Raw genomic sequence first — 20,705 nt, 5'->3', positions numbered from 1 at the left:
CCGGCCCGGGAACTGAAACCCTCTGAAAATTGACTTCAAAGTCTTAAATCGTCATTGTTTCACACAATGGGGTCGCCGGCCGACAATCGCCGATTAACTTTTCGTATGATTGTGACGCCACTGAGCGGAGATGAGCCGTGCTGTAACGCGTATCCCAATACCAGTACGGTAGTTCACGTCGTTGCGCAATGCGCATTTACACAACCGTCGATAAATACACGGTATAACACAGAAGCCTCCGCATATCATCGTAGAAGAAGTTACTTGACTATTTTTGGAAAAATGATGTCACTGATCTGTCAGCGTATGGAGTTGCAGTTGGAATTTCAACTTTTATAGTTAGGTCAGCAAAATTTGCACTCATTCTTGGTTCACATATTGTCAGTCTGTAGTTCATACATAAGTGCTCGGACTGCTCACTGTTCAATCAAGTTGTCACATTATGGCCACTGTAAATATGTTCTTTCTGGAGTATTTGCAATAACTGGATATAAATATACAGAATGTAAAAAATCAGGCAGGTTCCACTCGTTGGAATAATGTACACTCGGAATCTGCTTCAGCAGAATAGATGCAGTCATCACACAGAAGAAAACATTGCTTTTATATATCCTAATTTAGCAACTATTGAAATGATCTCCACAAGTATCGGAAGACAGCGTTAGTACGGCTAATGTTTACATCTCTGTTCTGAAATCTGAATGACGGCTAAAAAGTATTACGCTAGCGATAGGTGTCGCTGTAAACCACAACATCGATCGTATTCAGATGGAACTCTCCATGCCAGCTACGCTGTAAATTGCTATGATCGCATCGTGCTTTGACTTCCTCTTTGGCTTCGCTGTAAATTGCTATGATAGGACGGCGCCATTATGAAGTTTGGAAAAGCTGTGCACACCCACTGACGAAAGTCACCTTTGAATTTTTATATTTTTTTTCACAAAAGTACGAAGAAAACAATGAATACAACAATTATTTTTTTACTTAAAATCCGACCCCTTTTTACCCCCCCAAAAATGCCAAATTACCCCCGGGGGGTAATTTACCCCCAGGTTGGGAACCACATTGTGTCAGACTTCGTGATCGGTAGGTCGTGGATTCGATCCCTGCCGGGGCCGACCAAATACCCGATTAGTAACATTGCCATAACTTCCCCACTTTACTTTCGGCAATACCGGGATAGCATGGAGGAGTGGTACAAAGACTTAAAATGCCTTACAAGGCTTTATCAGTCTATCTGATAGACTGATAAAGCCTTGTAAGGCATTTTAAGTCTTTGTACCACTCCTCCATGCTATCCCGGTATTGCCGAAAGTAAAGTGGGGAAGTTATGGCAATGTTACTAATCGGGTATTTGGTCGGCCCCGGCAGGGATCGAATCCACGACCTACCGATCACGAAGTCTGACACAATGTGTTTAATGTGGTTAATACCAGATAGTAGGGATGGTGTGAGAGTGAGGTTCACGTTCGCGTTCTGTGTGTGCACCTCAGAAATTTAGAGGTTCACGTTCACAAACGAACCTTGGTAGGTTCTGCACTGTGAACCTTTTTCATAAATTACAATTTTCACTTCATTATTTTACATTTTTTGTTGAAATTTATTACATTTCAACAGCGGGCCACTCTACGCATGGCGCTTGCAGCATAAAAAAGTCAACATTAAACGAGCATGTGCACCTTTGCAATTTTAAAAATTTTACTTCATTTGTTGCAAAAATTTGCTAGAAATATCCAGCTTTCTGTTTGTGGATATGTAGTAACTCTTTGCTGTGAGCTTAACCCGCAATGACACAACATCAAGAGCCAAATACACTACATGTAGTCAGCGAATGACACTTATTCAACCAATCAATCTAATTGGCATCGTTGTCTGATGTAATAAATCTAGCAGGTGTACGGGGTCAATCTTGAGTGTATATGTTTATTCTATCATAGAAAAGTCCATGCGATTTGGGTTTGGCTACTGCTGTATAACTTTTGGTATTGGGTAATATCGGTAGCGAGTATGGAAACCCGTTTACACGCTGCTCAATATCAATATCTGGCCTAGACAGTTAAGGCATAAGCTTATATTCCTTTGTAAGTCCTCGTCGAAATCGTTGGCAAAGAGACGGAGGATATTGATTTTATGGGATTATTATAACATTTGATTGTCTCAGTTTATACATTTGGTGACGTTTAGAACGTCAATATTTAATTCAGCATTGTGGCATTATGTGGCCAGAGTCGTCGCTAGGTATCGTGCACATTGATTTAAATATAGGCTATCACTTCATTGAAATAAGGGTTGGGATTAGCAATATGACGTCACGTGATGTCATGAGGTTCACGTTCGCGTTCACACAGAACCTTTCAAAAAGGTTCGCGTTCACACGAACCGGAACCTTTCAGAGGTTCAGACCATCCCTACCAGATAGACCAGTGTTCTGCCAAAGATGTTAAATAGCCTGTATATGTATTAGCTTGTAAATGTAACACATGGAAGAATATTGGCAATACATGGACAGTTTAACATATCTCACGGAAAGACTTCATTAAGTACGGAAGATAGACATTTATCGTGCCAGAGGATACCAAACCATACCCTGCCGGCAGCGTGACTATCGTACACCTCATTACAGGGGCGGCCAACCCGTGACGCGCGAGAAGGTTTCGAGTGACCCGCGAGGTGACTTTCTAAATCAGTTATAATATCAAAAAAATATTTACCTAGCAGGTAATTTGTTGTGAACTTGCAGGGCCAACAAAAGAATTGATTCGCCTGACAGTGAAATTTGGTATGTTGATGGCTAAAATATCAGTTCCGACGCATTAGCGTATAGCCAGGGGCCAGCCGCATTTTCGTAGATCTTCGTATATGACCAGTGACCACTAAGTAGAAAATTCGCGGTAGATTTAGTTGACTTGAAATTTTTCACAATTCCACGCGATTTATTGTTACTCGATGTCTTGCTTTTAGTATTGGTATCTTCTCCAGAGTTGAATCTAACGATGAAACCTTGACACAAAATGATAGACGCATGTTCACCGAAATCTTCGATATCGATATGTTCAAGCGCCTAATAATCCTGTCCTTGCCAAATGAACGTAGTGGTATACAGAGGCAACCCGGAATATATGCAAGCAACAATATTATTGACCAAATTCATTCATTATATTTGCGAAATTTTCACACTTAGCGCGGCTAGATTATTTATGAACCATGAGTTTTCATTACTCAATAGTTAGCGATTTTTATGTGTAGTAAGATAAGTCTTGTTTTCGCCGTTACCTAATCCGGTTCTCTCTTATCGGTCGACTAATAAAACGTCCTCAACATTCAAGTGGCCACGCAATGGTTCGTAAATCTCATGTGGTCCTTTGGCCGAAAAGGTTGGCCACCCCTTCCTTATTACGTTTGTATTTGTGTATTGCTATCCTATAACTCGTGCTAAAGCAGCGAGATAGCATAGTGGTATTATCCAAATCTGCGACACCAAGGGATTGCGAGTTCGAGTCCGGCAGAGGTCGACTCCAGATTTTCCACCTAATTGTTAAAAGATTATCAAGGGTCCTCCTGACCGTCTCATCCGTGCAGACCAGTGATTTATTCTTAATGTCCGTACAGTCACGTAGTAAACTATTTATTCCCGAACGTATGTTCCTTTGGCTGTTTCAGTTTTCTTCAAGTATGTTCAATTTCTATGTGAAATCTCTCCTTAACATACAAATTCCCCCTTATTTCATAAACTAATGCAGATGTGCTAAAACTGAAGTTCGCGAGACAATTCTGTTGTGCCCGCAACGGTCTCTGAACCAAATTTCTCGTATGCGGGCAAAGGTCGTGCCGAATCTATCACGAGGCCTCCAGTGAAAGCATTTATCTTATTTCCAAGTCCTCGTTTTCAGTTATAAAAGCATTAGTGGGCCGTGCTAGAGTCAGCTGCTCCGGAATAAAAATAAAGAAAATCGATCTGATGTAAATGACGCTTGTAGTTGACAAACACCATGAATATAACAGACACTCGTGTATGCCCACTACTGCAGAGAGTAGGAAAGGCGGTGCAAAAATGTGTCGTCACGTTACACAATATTTATTAAGCATGCCAAGACCTATACAGAAATGGGAGCTCAAATAACTATATCGAACTCAATGGTCTTTAATTATCGCTGATTACATAGGTTGCTGCAAAATAGCATCCCTAATTGATCGACCACATATATATATATAATATAATACAAGACTCTTTCTTAGAAAATCAAATGCGATATCAAACACAAATATCACCTGTCTCAGTCAAATTCTGGGGCATCAGCCACTCCGTTTCTCTGTTTGGTTCAATGTGAGCTGTTACATCAAGTTCTACGTGGTTCAAGTACGTCCTTTTTGCCAATGAGTACCGTTATGTCTAAGTGGTGGTAGGGCAATACCAAATTATGAATCTTAAAAGCTTTTTAAAAACCATTCATTGACTTTTAGAGTGCTAGAAATCGTTTATTCATGTAGTTCATTACTTTTCAGTTGCACATTCCTGGGATTGTATTTGTCGCTACCCGCTCTTTTATTTGAGTGTTCTTGTGGAAACACCTAATTTTGGATTTTTAAAAGCCGATTATTTGCTTCCGAATTGCTACAAATGTTTTATTAAGCTCTTCAGCACCCTTATTATTTCTGCGATATTCTAATGGTCGTGCATCTATATACGATTTAGGTGTCGATAGTCATACATAGCTGTTTTATATAATAAAACTTTTTCCAGAGGAACGGCTATTTGCAGCGAAAGCTCGATTAATTTGATCGGTTATTCTGCAGATAATTTCGTTTATTAGCTGAGCCGTACATCAGAAGAATCTCCTCCTATAAGAAAGGTTTTTGTAACGTCGTTATCAGTTGTAACCAGGGCTGTGGAGTCGGCAAATTTTACCCCCGACTCCGGCTCCGACTCCGACTCCACACATTTTCAATATACCGACTCCGACTCCGACTCCTGAGTCTTTGAACGTACCGACCCCAACTCCTGGGTCTTTAAACGTACCGACTCTGACTCCCGACTCCGACTCCAGCAGTATTACCAATTTACTTCGAAAATTATATGCCACATTGTCGGATCAATGACTATCATACAACCATTAAACATATGCAAACATATGATTAACGGTGGCATGCTAAATTGTTTTATTGTGGTCAGGGCTATGGAGCCGGAGCCGGAGCCCCGGAGCCGTGCATTTTTACCGTAGCTGGAGCCGGAGCCGGAGCTCTACATAAAATTCAGTCGGAGTCGGAGCTGGAGCCAGTTATTTGGGGGTAGCTCCGGCTCCGACGTATTTCATAAGATTCTATTATATATGCAACAACCGTATCTGCTGATTTCACATAATTCAACAGCAGGCCTTCGCGAAATTAAGAATCTTTTCCTCTTTGGCGCTAACTTTTCCGACTAACCATGTTTCTGGGGATTTAACAGCAGAGCATTCATATGTTCAATGTTCAATTTCATACATGAGTGCCGAACCTCGCGGTATGTGAAATATGCCTGTGAATATTGTGGGTAGACGGCATACCCGCAATTTCATCATCAGCACTACCTTGTTGGCCAATTGTACGGTTCGAAAATAATGATCACTATGTATTACGCGGAATGGGAGAGAGGATAAAAACTTGACTTCGTTGCACATGTCGATATGACGAGCACGAGCCGAGAAATTCCATCTCATCGTTGCTATGAATCGGATGAGCAAATACTCGTTCTTTCGTGTTAGTTTTTTAATCGGGCCGCGAAATTGGACAGTGTTATTGAGTATGCAATTATGCATGCTAATTAGAATTCATTACTGCGCATGATCTTCATTCACTCCAGTAAGGATTTTCGAGTGCAAATAGGGGATGGCAGAAGAGTAGCCCAAAAACGCCGTTACACTGAGCAAACAATTGTCGCGATGCGAGCTACTCAATGCGATGTCAGGAGTCAGGACCTATGTTGTTTTTTTTTTTTTGGGGGGTATTCATGGTGTTTGTCGACTACTATGGTCATTTACACCAGGCCGGTATTCTTCTCATTTTCCGTAACTGCCGACTTATAGCACGGCCCACCTCTAGGCTTTTGTAAGACACCGCTGACGCGGATGAGATGGCGAGGAGGAGCCTAGTCAGGACCTATGGTATTTTATGTTGGAGACAAATTACTGATTTGATACGCGATTTCCAATTTGTAATCATCTGTTTCGTAAATTCATTCTTGATGTCTGCTTGATACTCTAGTATTCCCGGATTATCGCGTACTGCGACTTGTAAATGTGCAAGGTGCGTGCATACTGCGTAGTTTAATTTGTTATGGGCATGGCGCAATGTGCATGACACAGTGTTTAATTCGATTATTCGATTCGTTTCAACAGGAAAATATTATATTCCGATAAGTTTGATCGCCACCGGATGGACTGGTAACGAATGCACCAATATCGAACGCCAAACCATTGGCCATTTGGTACAAATCGAATTTCTATTGATCACGTCGTGATATCCACTCATATTGCTCTTATTTACAGTTACAGTTGAATAATAATCGCACATTTAAACATGGAATTGACCTGTATGACTTAATGTTAACGAGTACAGTGCCAGTGTTATAACGCCGCATCAGAATTTTAATGCTGTACACAGCAATGCCATCGAGTAAAGTGCGTTCTAGTGCAACTATGATGTTATCGACAATTGACAAGTATCCAATATGGCGTCACAAGCCAGCACGGCGGCACATATGTCTTCGTTATTGCATCCGATGTTACTGACGGCTGACAGAATCTAGAATACTACAGTGTTGGGATGACTAGAGTCACCTTTTTCGTATGACTTGACTTGACTCGAGTCACTTTGCTAAAATGACTTGACTTGACTCGGCGTATCAGAAATATGGATTGACTCGTGACTCGGAGCAAAATTCACGAGTCAATTTCAAGTCATCAAGTAATCGGTGTCGATAAAAATCACTACATCTTGCATATGTTCGGATTGTTCGCGAAAAGCTGGTGTAACCCGTGAGAGCGACCAATCTTTCATTTAATGTGCGTTTCACTGAACCGCCATTGTTCTCTCACAAATAAATTGAACGCAAACGGAGTGATCGAAGCTTACAGCCAATGTTCCCTCTAAGCTGCGCACGTGCGCAAATGCGCAGTGCTGAAACGGTGTCTGAGCACAGAAAATCTACGCTGCGCACAAAAAATCAGAAATGATGTTTTTTTTTTATAGTTGTTGCGCACTGATGTCCAATGGACCACGCAGGCGCGCAGATTCGTGAAAATTAAGATGGAACATTGCCAGGGCCAAATAGTGTTATCACTGAAGTCTGAAACCGAGGTACAAGTGCGCCCCGCAAAGGTAACTATTGCGCTCCGTGAAGAAATGAGAGTTCACAATCACCTGCGCCTCACGGAAGATATTTTTTGAGTATGGCCTCGTACACGTGAGCGATACTGATATCATTTCAATAGCGCATTATTTTCTGGGAATGGCGAAATAACATGTCACCTTCAAAAATCGATTGACTTGACTTGACTCGAGTCAAAATGTGCAATGACTCGAAATGACTCGTGACTCGAAGGTAGTGACTTGATCCAAACACTGGAATACCATATATACCTAACCTACGGGTAAATTAGTAATCTATATAGACCAGGGGTGGCCAACCTTTTCGGCTAAAGGGCCACATGAAATTGACGAACGAGTGCGCTGCCCACTAGCCGCGTCAGGCGCGTAAAATTTTCAAAGTTTTTTCAAAGTTTCAAAGTTTCAATATTATGATTTCTTGGGTATATTGCGGGTCGACTGTATACCGCCCGCTGGGCTCAGTTTGCAAGGACAGGACTATTCGGCATCATGACATATCGATATCGAAGATTTCCGCAAATATACGACAATCAGTTCGTGCCTACATTTCATCGTCGGCGATCTTTCTGCGAGCGCAAACGCGAAAATACTTTCTATCGTAATTGCGAATATAGTTAGATTCAATCGGCTACATCAGGCGTTTTTTCATTTTCAGGTGGGGTTAGGCTACATAGCAAGAAATCGTGTGACAATTAAACACGCGAAGCGTGAAGAAAATTGTTACTACTTTTTTAGTTTACTGTAATGTACGACGATTTACTAAAAATGTGACAGGACCCTGGATCTGCCAATGGAACTGATATTTTGGTCATCAACATCCCAAATGTCGTGGCCAGACTAATCATATTTTGCTTGGCCTTGCAAGTTCACAATCTGAGCAATTCAATTTCGATAAACAGAATTTCGACAATATAATGGGAAATATAGACAGACACCTTCGATAGTGTTCAGAGTCGGAGCCGGAGCTGGAGCCAGAGCAGTGGTAATAATGCGGCTCCGGAGCTGGAGCCAGAGCTAATGTATGATAGAAGAAAGCTCCGGAGCCGGAGCTGAAGCAATGCAAATTTACGGCTGCTCCAAAGCCCTGATTGTGGCACAGCTCGAATTATCCACTATGTAATTAACACGAAAGAAAGATTTGCTGAATATCCTTCCTTTTTCAAGTTTTTATAACATAGACTCTCTAATATCCTGAAAAGTATGAATCATTCAAATATGTCAGAAATCCAATCCTGTATTGTATAATAAAAATGTAGATAAAAAATCCAAGTGTAGCTCTTGTGTATGAGTCAGCAACTAATAAAGAGATTGAACTTACTAATTTTGTCATTGCACACTATATCCTGATTACAAGCAGACACAATCTTACTACTAATAAACATTGGTTATAAAAGGAATTTAGTTAAGTAGTCAAGGACCATAGCCCATGTCTAGTCTACATATACTTAATCAAGTATTCAAGGATTGGGACTTGCAGTCTATCTTAATCATTTGTTCGACCCAAACAGCTAAGCTACACTACAAATATTTTTAATTTTGTCAAGTGGGAAGCATCGTTTGGTCATATTTACATCATTTTTACAATTTTACAATACCATGCTCGATGACGATCATGACGATGCATTTGCTCTGTCACAGTATCATGGTATGATTCCAAAAATTGCATCAATTTTGACTGCATCGCGAAAACGCATATTGCTATTTCCTTCCCCTGTGCAACTGAATTGTAATTTGCAAGTATTGTCTAATTTTATCTATATCAAGGGTGGACAACTTTTTCGGCCTAAAGGACACATGAGATTTACGAACCATCGCGCGGGCAACTGGAATGTTGATAACCTTTTTAGTCTTCCGATAGGAGCGAACCGAATTAGGTAACATTGCAAACAAGACGTATATTAATACGCTCTAAATTGATAACAATATGTCATGCATGTGCAGTGCGCAATCAGGCCCAGCAAGATAATGACTGAATTATATCAATAAATGTGTTGCTAACATACATTGGGGGTCGCATCTGTATACCACTGGGCTCATTTGGCAAGGACAGGATTATTCGACGTTTAGACATAGCAAAATCGACGGTATCAGTGAACATGGCTCTATCATTTTGTGCACATTTTTGTCGACGATCTCGCTGCGAGTGCACAAGCGAAGCCGCATGTTTTTTTCAGAAGGGGGCTCAAATACTGAATGCAAGAAATCTAGTAACAATGAATCATGCAAAGTATTTTTCTGATGCCGCACAATACTGTTCAAATTACAAAATCCATATAGTCGAGTTCATTATAGCTCTGTGTGTGCGAGACGTTCGTTCTAGGTTTACCTTTGGCTTTGGATTTAAAAGGTTACCTAATACCATATCCTTATGGGGTGCAAAGTAGAATATATAATTGAATCAAACAATATAATTTCACTTGAGGGCCATTCCATACACAGACAACCGATGTTCTCATCACTACCTCTTCAAATCTCCTGAAATTTGGTACACACATAGAGAAGCTAATTTAATACAGGATGAACTTAACTTACGCCACTTTGAAAATTGACAATTTTTTGCTCATTTCGGATCTGCACTTCTCAGGTTTTATCAATGAAATATTCAAGAAGGTGTAGCTAGATGCTGGACGACAGTTGAGATACGGCACTAGGATTTATCTGAAGCTTGTCTGATTGTCTATATTTCCAAGTGAAATTTAATACCCTCTAGGTTAGGGGGAAATCTATAATCAGTCAGGTGTTATACGATTTAGACTGCGGATTGCTCAAAAATATATTAATATATTTTGGAAAAAACGATCTTAAATGAAAGTTTGCTTCAAGGAGAATTCGTTCATAGCTGTTTGATTTTGGTTTTTAGACTGTAAAGTGAATGAAATTGCAGTTTCAAGAGCACACTTCATTTGTACATGGAAATGCCATACTAGTAGGGCGTGTTCGGACATCGAGTCTGGGGTGTGTGCAGACATCATGTCTTGGGTGTGTTCGAACTGTGTTGCCATTGGGACATCGTGTCTGGGATGAGTTCGGACTGTTCTGCCCCTCGGACATCATGTCTTGGGTGCGTTTGGACAGTTTTGCAACTCGGACATCGTGCCTAGGGTGTGTTCATAATGTGTTGCCATTTGGACATCGTGTCTAGGGCGTGTTCGGACATCATATCTGGGGTGTTAGGACTGTGCTGCCACTCGGAAATCGTGTCTGGGGGGGGGGGGGGGGTGTTCTGACATCATGCCGGGGGGGGGGTGTTCGGACTGTGTTGCCATTCGGACATCGTGCCTGGGATATCTTTGTGCTGCGCCAGACATGCCACAGATATGATATCTCTGCACTATTGTTATCCGCACATGCTCCAGTGCTGATATACAGTCCATCCTCAAAGTTACCGGACCACGACTGATCTATCGATCTCGCTTCCCATGACATGCCGCCCTATTTCTTGTCGCTTCCTTTTTCTATACTATCTTCTTTACTTTCATTCAGTGTGCATGCCTCCTCTTTACATCGCCTAGGCCAAGGTGGGTGTCTGAACCATAGACAACTCCTAGTCGCTTCGACATCTTCCTTTCTTTTCATTGTATCGCATTTTTTGTGGTGTATTGAATTGATAAAATTGCTAATAAACCAATGATGATGATGAGGTCGCGGTCCGGTAATCTTGAGGATGGACTAGTATTCATTTAGTAGTAATCGTTTGTATTTCGACTTGAATGTGGACATGCTCGTAGATTGACGGATGGCATACGGGATACTGTTCCACACGTCCGGTCCGGCATATTTGATAGAGCGATGATCTTTTCGGTCTATCATAATGTGATATTTGGACGACGTGGACGCGCGTGTGTTGTACTTGTGCGCTTTTGATTCCGAGGTAAAGAAGTCATTGAAATATTCGGGGCAATGACCGCAGTGGAACTGATACATAGACTTGGCGATTTCTAGTTTCCGCATATCTTCTTTTTAGGACACCGAATCTCTTCAGCAGCGACTTGTTGGATTGACAATCAGGACCCTTTGGGGCCCTAGCTATGATACGGAGTACGTTATGTTGTAGTTTTTGCAGTGACTCGAGTGCAGTTTTACTGGCAGCACCCCAACAGAGGATGCCATATTGCAGGGTTGCCAGATTGGCCCTTTCGGGGCCAAATTCGTGAAATTTGGCCCTTTTTAGAGGCAGTTGGCCCCAAAATAATAATTTGACCCCTTGGCCCTTTATTTTCAATTTTTGGCCCTTTTTGGAAGCAGTTGAGACATACCGTCAAACTAAGTATTCAAATAAATCTATCTCGCAAATTGAGCTGACAATGTTTATGCCAATGTCAAAGATTCGAGTGGAAACACTGTAGAAGATTTGGATTTGTTTTTGTAGAATGTAGACTGTTTTGGAATTGTAAATACAGATTTGTGAACAGGTGTACGAAAAAGCATCGAACATGGCTGGAAGCTATGTAGCAGAAAAAGTCTGAAGAAGAGCACCCTTATAGTACTTAATGATTGATAGAAATTTCAAAGAAAAAAATTCAACATAACCGAAGAGTTTTTTGGTGAAAAACCTAAAAATTAGGTATATAAGTTGGATAAGTTTCAAATGTAAAGAAAATATTCTCTCAATGTTTAATTAAAATTCATAAAATTTAATCACTCTCATATTATAGCATATTCAGTCGGAAAAGGCTTGAAATAATGAAGCAGTTATTGTAGTAGGATCCAGTGTAGTTGCAGGTAGTGGATTTGGTGTCCTACAACAGTATCAACAATAGAAAACTGGAATTCCAGGTGTCTATGGGTAATGTTGCAACGTTATTGACGTTATTGAACAATTTGGCCCTTTTTGGCCCCTTTTGGCCCTTTTTCCGGCGCTGTTTGGCCCTTTTTCGCCAAAGATGTCTGGCAACCCTGCCATATTGTAACTTCGATTGGATTAGGGATTTAACGAGTATCAGAAGAACCCAGGCTGGCATGAAGTGTCTAAGGCTGTAGAACAGTTGTTCTCAACCTGAGAGCCGCGTCTCCCTTGGGGGCATGAATGCATCTGAAGGGGGCGAGAAGAAGCGCATTTCGCGCATTTACCTCCAATTCACGCGTGTTTCTCTATATATAGACCGAATTTCATATTTTCCAATTATCTCATCAACAGTCATAACCTTCCATGCCATCAAACACTCTGTTGGGGTTGCTAGCATCCTGGTTGGATTTTGTGATCTGACGAAAATGGGGGGCGCGAAATTTTTCACTATCATAAAGGGGGGCGTATCTAAAAAAAGGATGAGAATCACTGCTGTAGAACAGGCCGCACTTCGGTGATAATTTAGTGTATTCCAGGACATGTCCAGCTATCACTACTGTGGACGTGGACATATGCTCATCTATCACTACTGTGGATATACCCAGCTATCGCAGATATCAGCAAAACCACAGACATATAGGTCATATATAGGTCACGCGTCGTTCAGGACGCAGGTATCGCGTCTGACGCATGTCTGTGTCCATTAAGCGCGCAGATATCTGGTCCGGATCATACCTGGGGGTATTTAGTGCGCATGTATCAGCACCGGAGCATGTCCGGATAAAAATAGTACGCAGATATCAGGTCTGAGGCATGTCTGACGCAGCACAAACATATCCCAGGCACGATGTCCGAATGGCAACACAGTCCGAACACCCCACCCCCCCCCCCCCGGCATGATGTTCGAACACCCCCCAGACACGATTTCCGAGCGGCAGCACAGTCCTAACACCCCAGATATGATGTCCGAACACGCCCTAGACAGGATGTACGAATGGCAACACATATTATAAACACACCCGAGGCACGATGTCCGAGTTGCAAAACTGTCCAAACGCACCAAAGACATGATGTCCCGAACACACCCCAGACACGATGTCCGCGGGGCAAAACAGTCCGAGCTGATCCCAGACATGATGTTCGCACACAACCCAGACTCGATGTCCGAACACGCCCTACTAGCAGGGCTGTGGAGTCGGTAAATTTTACCTCCGGCTCCGACTCGGCTCCGACTCCGACTCCACACATTTTCAATATACCGACTCCGACTCCGACTCCGACTCCTCGGTATTTTAACGTACCGACTCCGACTCCGACTCCCGACTCCGACTCCAGCATTATTACCAATTTACTTCGAAAATTATATGCCACATTGTCGGTTGAATGACTATCATACAACCATTAAACATATGCAAACATATCATTAACGGTGGCATGCTGAATTGTTTCATTGTGGAACAGCTCGAATTATCCGCTATGCTATTAACATGAAAGAAAGATTTGCTAAATGTCCTCCCCTTTTCAAGTTTTTATAACATGGACTCTCTAATGTCCTGAAATGTATGAATCCAATCCTGTATAATAAAAATGTAGATAAAAAAATCCAAGTGTAGCGCTTGTGTATGAGTCAGCAACTAATAAAGAGATTGAACTTACTAATTTTGTCATTGCACACTATCCTGATTACAAGCACACACACTCTTACTAACAGTCATTGGTCATAAATGGAATTTAGTTAAGTAGTCGAAGACCAGAGCCTATGTCTAGTCTACATGTAGCCTATACATAATCAAGTATTCAAGGATTGGGACTTGCAGTCCTTCTTAATAATTTGTTCGACCCAAACGGCTTGGCTACACTACAAATATTTTTACTTTTGTCAAGTGGGAAGCATCGTTTGGTCATATTTACATCATTTTTACAATTTTACAAAACCAGCCGATGCATTTGCTCTGTCACAGTATCATGGTATAATTCCAACAATTGCATCAATTTTGACTGCATCGCGAAGACGCATATTGCGATTTTCAGCCCCTGTGCAACTGAGTTGTAATTTGCAACTAATGTCTAATTTTATTTATATCAGGGGTGGGCAACTTTTTCGGCCAAATGGACACATGAGATTTAATAAGCATTGCGTGGGCAACTGGAATGTTGATAATCTTTTTTTAGTCGTCCGATAGGAGCGAACCGAATTGGGTAACATTGCGAACAAGACTTATATTAATACGCTCTAAAATTGATAACAATATGTCATGCAACTATGCGCAATCAAGCCCTATGGTCGCGGCATGCGCGAAATTTTTTTGCAAGATAATGACTGAATTATATCAATAAATATGTTGCTAACATACATTGGGGGTCGCATCTGTATACCACTGCGCTCATTTGGTAAGGACATCATTATTCGACGTTTAGACATAGCAAAATCGACGGTATCAGTGAATATGCCCCTATCATTTTTTGCAAATGCTTTGTCGACGATCTCGCTGCGAGTGCACAAGCGAAGCCGCATGTTGGATGACACGTTATCTCCTATAATTGCGAGTATAGTTGGACTCAATTCTGTGAATAGTATGTTCTTATAATTTTCAGAAGGGGGCTCAAATACTTAATGTAAGAAATCTAGTGACAATGAATCATGTGAAGTACCGAGAAAAATTTCAAGTCAAATAAAGTTGCTATGAAATATTCTACTTTATGGTCAAATACGAAGATCTGGGATAAATGTGGCTGGCCCCTGGATACGTCAATGCGTCAGACCTGTTGTTTTAGTCATCATCCAATTTCGCGGTCATGCTAATCAAATTTTGGTTGGCTTTGCAATTGTACCTGATGTCATGAATAATTTCGAAAATTACCTCGCAGGCCACATCTAACCTTCTCGTGTGTCAAATCTGGCCTGCGTGCCATGGGCTGGCCGCACCTGATCTGTATGGTTATTAATAACAGTGATTGGCGGTACATAAAAATTATATTGAAAATTCTTTGAAAGCAAATGTTCTCATGATAGAGAAGTTGGAGTCGGAGTCGGAGTCGAAGTCAGGGTCATTCTCACAAACTCCGACTCTACCGACTCCGACTCCACAGCCCGGCCTACTAGTACTGTATTTCCATGTACAAATGAAGTGTGCTCTTGAAACTGCAATTTCATCACTTTACACTTTGCAGTCTAAAATCCAAAATCAAGCAGCTATGAACGAATTCTCCTTGAAGCAAACTTTCATTTAAGATCGTATTTTCCAAAATAAAATAATATGTTTTTGAGCAATCCGCAGTCTAAATCGTGTAACGCCTCACTGATTTAAGATTTCCCCCTAAATTTAACTTTTGGCCCTAACCTACAGGGTATCAAATTTCACTTGGAAATGTGGACGATCAGACAAGCTTCAGATAAATCCAAGTGCTGTATCTCAACTGTCGTCCATCATCTAGCTACACCTTCTTGAATATTTCATTGATAAAACCTGAGATGTGCAGACCGAAGCAAAAAATTGTCAATTCTGAAAGTGGCGTAACATTCGACCCCAAAGTCCAATTTTCATAAAATAAAGTTCATCCTGTATTAAATTAGCTGCTCTGTAGGGATGGTGTGAACGCGAGGTTCACGTTCGCGTTCTGTGTGTGAACCTCGGAAATTTAGAGGTTCGCGTTCACAACAGAACCTTGGTAGGTTCTACACTGTGAACCTTTTTCATATATTACAATTTTCACTTCGTTACAACATCTTTGGTTCATATTTATTGCATTTCAACTGCGGGGCACTCCATGCATGGCGCTGGCAGCATTAAAAATCAACACTAAACGAGCATGCACCTTGACAATCTCAAATGTTTTACTTGCTTTGTTACAAAAGTTTGCTCGAAACATCCAGGTTTCCGTTTGTGACTCTCTGTTGTGAGTTTTACCCGCCATCATAAACATCACGAGCAAAATACGCAGTAAGCGAATGATGCTTATTCAACCAATCAATGAAATTGATATCGTTTTCTGATGAAAAAAAATCTAGCAGGCGTACGGGGTCAATCTTGACTGCATCATTAAAACCAAATCCGTGCGATTGAGGTGTTGGCCACTGCTGTATAGTGTATAACTTTTGTAGCAAGTATAGAAACCTGTTTTACATTCAGCTCAATTTCAATGTAGCGATACTCTGACGCCGAATACATTGTCCGGTCTGGTCTCGACCGTTAAGGCGTAAGTTTATGTTCACTGGTAAGTACTCGTCGAAATTGTTGGCAAAGCGACGGAAAATATTGATTTTATGGGAGTATTATATCCTTTAATTGCCTCAGTTGATACATTTAGGGCAGGGGTGGGCAAACTTTTGAGCTCGCGGGCCGCATTCAACATCTGAATCCATTCGCGGGCCGCACTATTTAAAATTGGGACTATAAACCAAAACGCAATATTGGTATTTGATTATATAGTAAGGACATGGAGATAATATATATGCTTATTTACAACAATCCACATATTGCTTTGATGATATCGTACAAGCCTCAGACCCAGTGGCGAGATTTCATAGGCTGGTCGGCCTCAATAACCAATTTGTCAAAACTATAGCGATGAAAGTCGGTTGTCCCGATTCTTAGAACAGGATTGAAATTTAAATCTCAGAGCAGCGATCTGTTCAAAGATTTACTAATTCAACTTTTGGCTCAGTTCCAAGACACACAATGCTGACAGCATCATAACCATGTTAGCTTCATACACGCTTCTACTATGTGTAGATAAAATATAAATACCCTAATTCTACGCATACATAGAACGAATCTACCTAAGACACGCGCGAATCGTTTTTATAAGCACATCACTGAAATAATTTAAACTGGAGTGGCCAATCTGAAATCACACTCGTGATCCGAATTATGACAATCTCGTTTAGGATTTTTGTTATGTTTAGCAGATGAAACATTTCAAACTGCGTGGGCTGATGGTTTGATGGCATGGAAGGTTGCGACTGTGGATGAGGGATTTTTAAATATGAAATTCAGACTAAATACTAGGAAATAATTATGAATGGGATGTAAATCGCGCGAAGCGCGAAAAAAATTTTCAGTTGAGCCCAGCTTCGGGCCCCTGCCTTAGAATTAACATGGTGAAATAGGTTAGGAAAAAGTTTAATCAAGTGTCTGCATTAATTCGATATTTAGTACGCATTTTATCAATATTTTTAATAAGTTTCTTTATACTCTCGCGGGCCGCACAGAACAGTTTGGCGGGCCGCATGCGGCCCGCGGGCCGTAGTTTGCCCACCCCTGATTTAGGGCAAAGATAATAAAGTTGGATTAGCAATAAAGTCGATTAGCGCGTTCGTCAGGATTTATCAACCCAGGATTAAGGAAACCGGTTGATCGCGGCGCATAAAGTTAGTGTTAATCTCATGATTTAACAAACTGGAACAACTATAGATTTCTAGTTATCTATAGAAACTGCGTACCATTCCTACGTCTAATTATTCCCGATAATGACCGAGCCGATTGTCTCCTAGGTTATGGCTTCACTAAACAATCAACGAGTTATGTAGGACTACCCGCCATTGCAAAGCGATATCCGTTTCTTAGCTGTACCGTACTAATTGGACACGACTTTCATTTCGCGATGATGATAATGCTACCTATTACAGTGGCAGTATCGTCGTTAGCAGCCTGCTGTTTCAGTATGGAGATTGTGGGATCTCTAGTTTTATTCACCAACTAGCAGCCAATATATAACGCATTTTCGCATTATGATGCAACAGATAACGCCACTTGATTGAAAACTCGGGACACCGCGACTAACCATCGCGCGTAACCCTCTTCACCTTCATGCGTCGCGATTAGCAGTATTTAATCACACGATTAGCATTCTCCCGAATCAGCTAACTTAATTATCTCCGCGCTCAGCGACGTTTAAAACACCAATATGTACTTCGGCATTGTGGCATTATGTAGCCCGAGTCGTCACTAGGTATCGTGTACATTAGTAGGGTATCACTTCATTGAAAGATAAGGTTGGAATTAGCAATATGACGTCACGTGACGTCATGAGGTTCACGTTCGTGTTCACACAGAACCTTTCAAAAAGGTTCGCGTTCACACGAACCTGAACCTTTCAGAGGTTCACACCATCCCTACTGCTCTGTGTGTGTACCAAATTTCAGGAGATTTGAAGAGGTAGTGATGTGAACATCGGTTGTCTGTGTATGGAATAGCCCTCATGTTCCAGCAACTTTTATCATCGTTCATAACAAATAATTGACAACCGAATTTGTATTTTTTCCATCAGAGAATTCACGAGGTAGCTTATCTCACAACTGTTCAAACTTCATGACTCAGATAAGCAGAATGGCCGCCCGAGATTAGATATTACTCATTTTAATAACCAATAGCCTACTGATACAAACACAATACTGCTTGGAGATGCTATGTTGGGTTTAAAAAAAATGTTTGCAAAATCCCATTTATGCTGTGGTATACGTAACCGCTGTTCCAGATAACTTCAAGATTAGCTTCTACATAGAAATGGCTAGGCTGGATTGGTATATGTTCTTTTTCTCAATTTTGGAGCAATATATAACATTCCCAAAATTGTCGTCTGAAGCGCTACGGGCAATTATTGCATTGCCCACGACCTATCATTGTGGGAATAGATTTTCGGCGCCCGTTGATATCAAATCCGGGTATATCAAGAAATGGAACTACAGAATTCGCTACAAAGAGTCTTCCCAATTTCTTCATAAATGGTATGATATTATTTTCAAGAAAAGTAATTTCATTGCTCTTTATCACTAGCCTACAGTTAATATCCATCAAGGCAGATGACGGTAGCACGTTAATTGAGATAAATTTGAACTAAAACCTGGTGGTACATGGGGGTCCGTGACTGTATAAAGGGGTCCCTGAAGACAAAAAGGTTGAGAACCGTTAGTTTAGATAATATGTTCTGCGGTGTGCAGTTTATGTCCGAGTTGAAACAGTGAATTACATTGTTAACGCATGTTGCTAAGTGGATGCGGTAATACTAAACATGGGTCCCTGGCTCTGTTCGGCTTGGTAAGATGGGCTTGTTTATATAGCAGGCACGCATCGGCCGAGTGTATGTATTCACTGCATAATTATTCTCATAATGCTGACTCAAATTATATTCCTGAAACACGGAGGCATGCTTGGTGCTCGCCATAAACTAAAAAGACTGGTACACGGGTGAATTCAGTATACAAATATTTAGTAAGCCAGATCTTGTTGGAATGTCGGCCTTCAGTCGCATCTTTCATTGCTTATCATGACATCGTTTGTGAGTGAAGATGACCGCTAATCATGTGCACCAATTGCATTACTTTACGAATTGCGATTTCGAAACGTATGACGTAACGGGACTGGCAACGAACAAGATTTAAACTTGAATATGGAAACAATGACCTTGTAACTTAACATTGTTACGACATAATTTGCTATATTGGCTTTATTTTGAACCTGAATTAATTACACGATGCGCGTACTGCGTAGGTTACTTAATCAAGGTACATAAATAAACTTGATTTCAAAGTAAACGCATTTCCGGGTCAGTTTATACAAGAGTTTTTATCCACACATTAACAATAATAAATAGATTTCATTATCCAAATTCCAAGGAAGTACCTATGGTAAAGTCTAGCCAGCCTGATGAACGCTTTCCAAGCATCTTTTGCGCCTAGCTTCAAAATACAGCCTTGGTGCGGAATTTATACATGTATCGTTTGCGACTTCTCCAATATAACCAAAACTGCAGGTAACTGCGATACGCGGACTTGGTAACGCCGTGTGACAGACAGTTGGGATAAGAACCTTCAGTCAGGGTGGCAGGTATACGGAGTCTACTCTCCTATCATGTTGAATACAAATATATATTACCTTAAAATGAAAGGCATAGATATTGCTTAAAATCTGGTAAATTGTGCGTAGTGGCAGCTATACGTGAGTCGAGCCCCGCCTCTCCATCCGCAAATCATCATAGATATATGCCTGTAAGCGACTCTTCGAGTAGGGTAATGGCGAGGAAAGAACCAAAGGGGACGTTTTACTGCAATAAGGTGGTCGTAGCTGAAAATACATTCGAACCGGTAATATTTGAAAGGTATATACGGTCTCTTTTATTCCGGAAATACCAATAATATTCCAAACGGGACACCAGTACCCCTCTATAACAATTGCTTTGTTTTCGGATAATCGTAAAGCAGCGAAACAAACCGCTGTCCATTGCGTCACAACAGCGTATCTCGTTTATGTTATGCCGTATCCCGGTGCCTTTTGAGTCCTGACATCAGTATTCAGGGCTTTTCCATCATTGTTGGAAACGATTATGCGCGGGAAATAAATCCAACTCGCAGGCATACACAATACCTTGCTGTCCAATTTCGCGCTGTGATTAAAAATATCATGGAACTCGCTTACGAGTTACTGTTGGCGCAATGGGTGCAAATATAATTTATATTAGGGAATGCGAGCGTGTATGAAGCAGACGAAATACTGGTTTTGGAGTATTTCTAGTTTTAGTTTTAGCTGTACATTTAAAAACTGATTTGGTGGCCGAA

At 41.1% G+C, this 20,705-nt stretch overlaps 1 protein-coding gene and 1 long non-coding RNA gene across 2 annotated transcripts in view; both read left to right on the top strand.

Moving 5' to 3' along the window:
• LOC145447147 (uncharacterized) overlaps positions 1-20,705 on the top strand; it is a 286,300-nt gene that overhangs the window by 7,402 nt on the left and 258,193 nt on the right. The gene's annotated exons all lie outside the window — the stretch shown is intronic.
• LOC145447125 (uncharacterized) overlaps positions 1-20,705 on the top strand; it is a 469,805-nt gene that overhangs the window by 203,664 nt on the left and 245,436 nt on the right. The window lies entirely within an intron of this gene.

This window comes from Botryllus schlosseri, chromosome 9 (assembly GCF_051294905.1).
Source record: "Botryllus schlosseri isolate E-star chromosome 9, Bs_hap1, whole genome shotgun sequence".
NCBI classification, from domain to species: domain Eukaryota; kingdom Metazoa; phylum Chordata; class Ascidiacea; order Stolidobranchia; family Styelidae; genus Botryllus; species Botryllus schlosseri.
The sequence above is the reverse complement of the archived record's forward strand: the minus strand, read 5'-3'. Positions and strand labels throughout refer to the sequence as shown.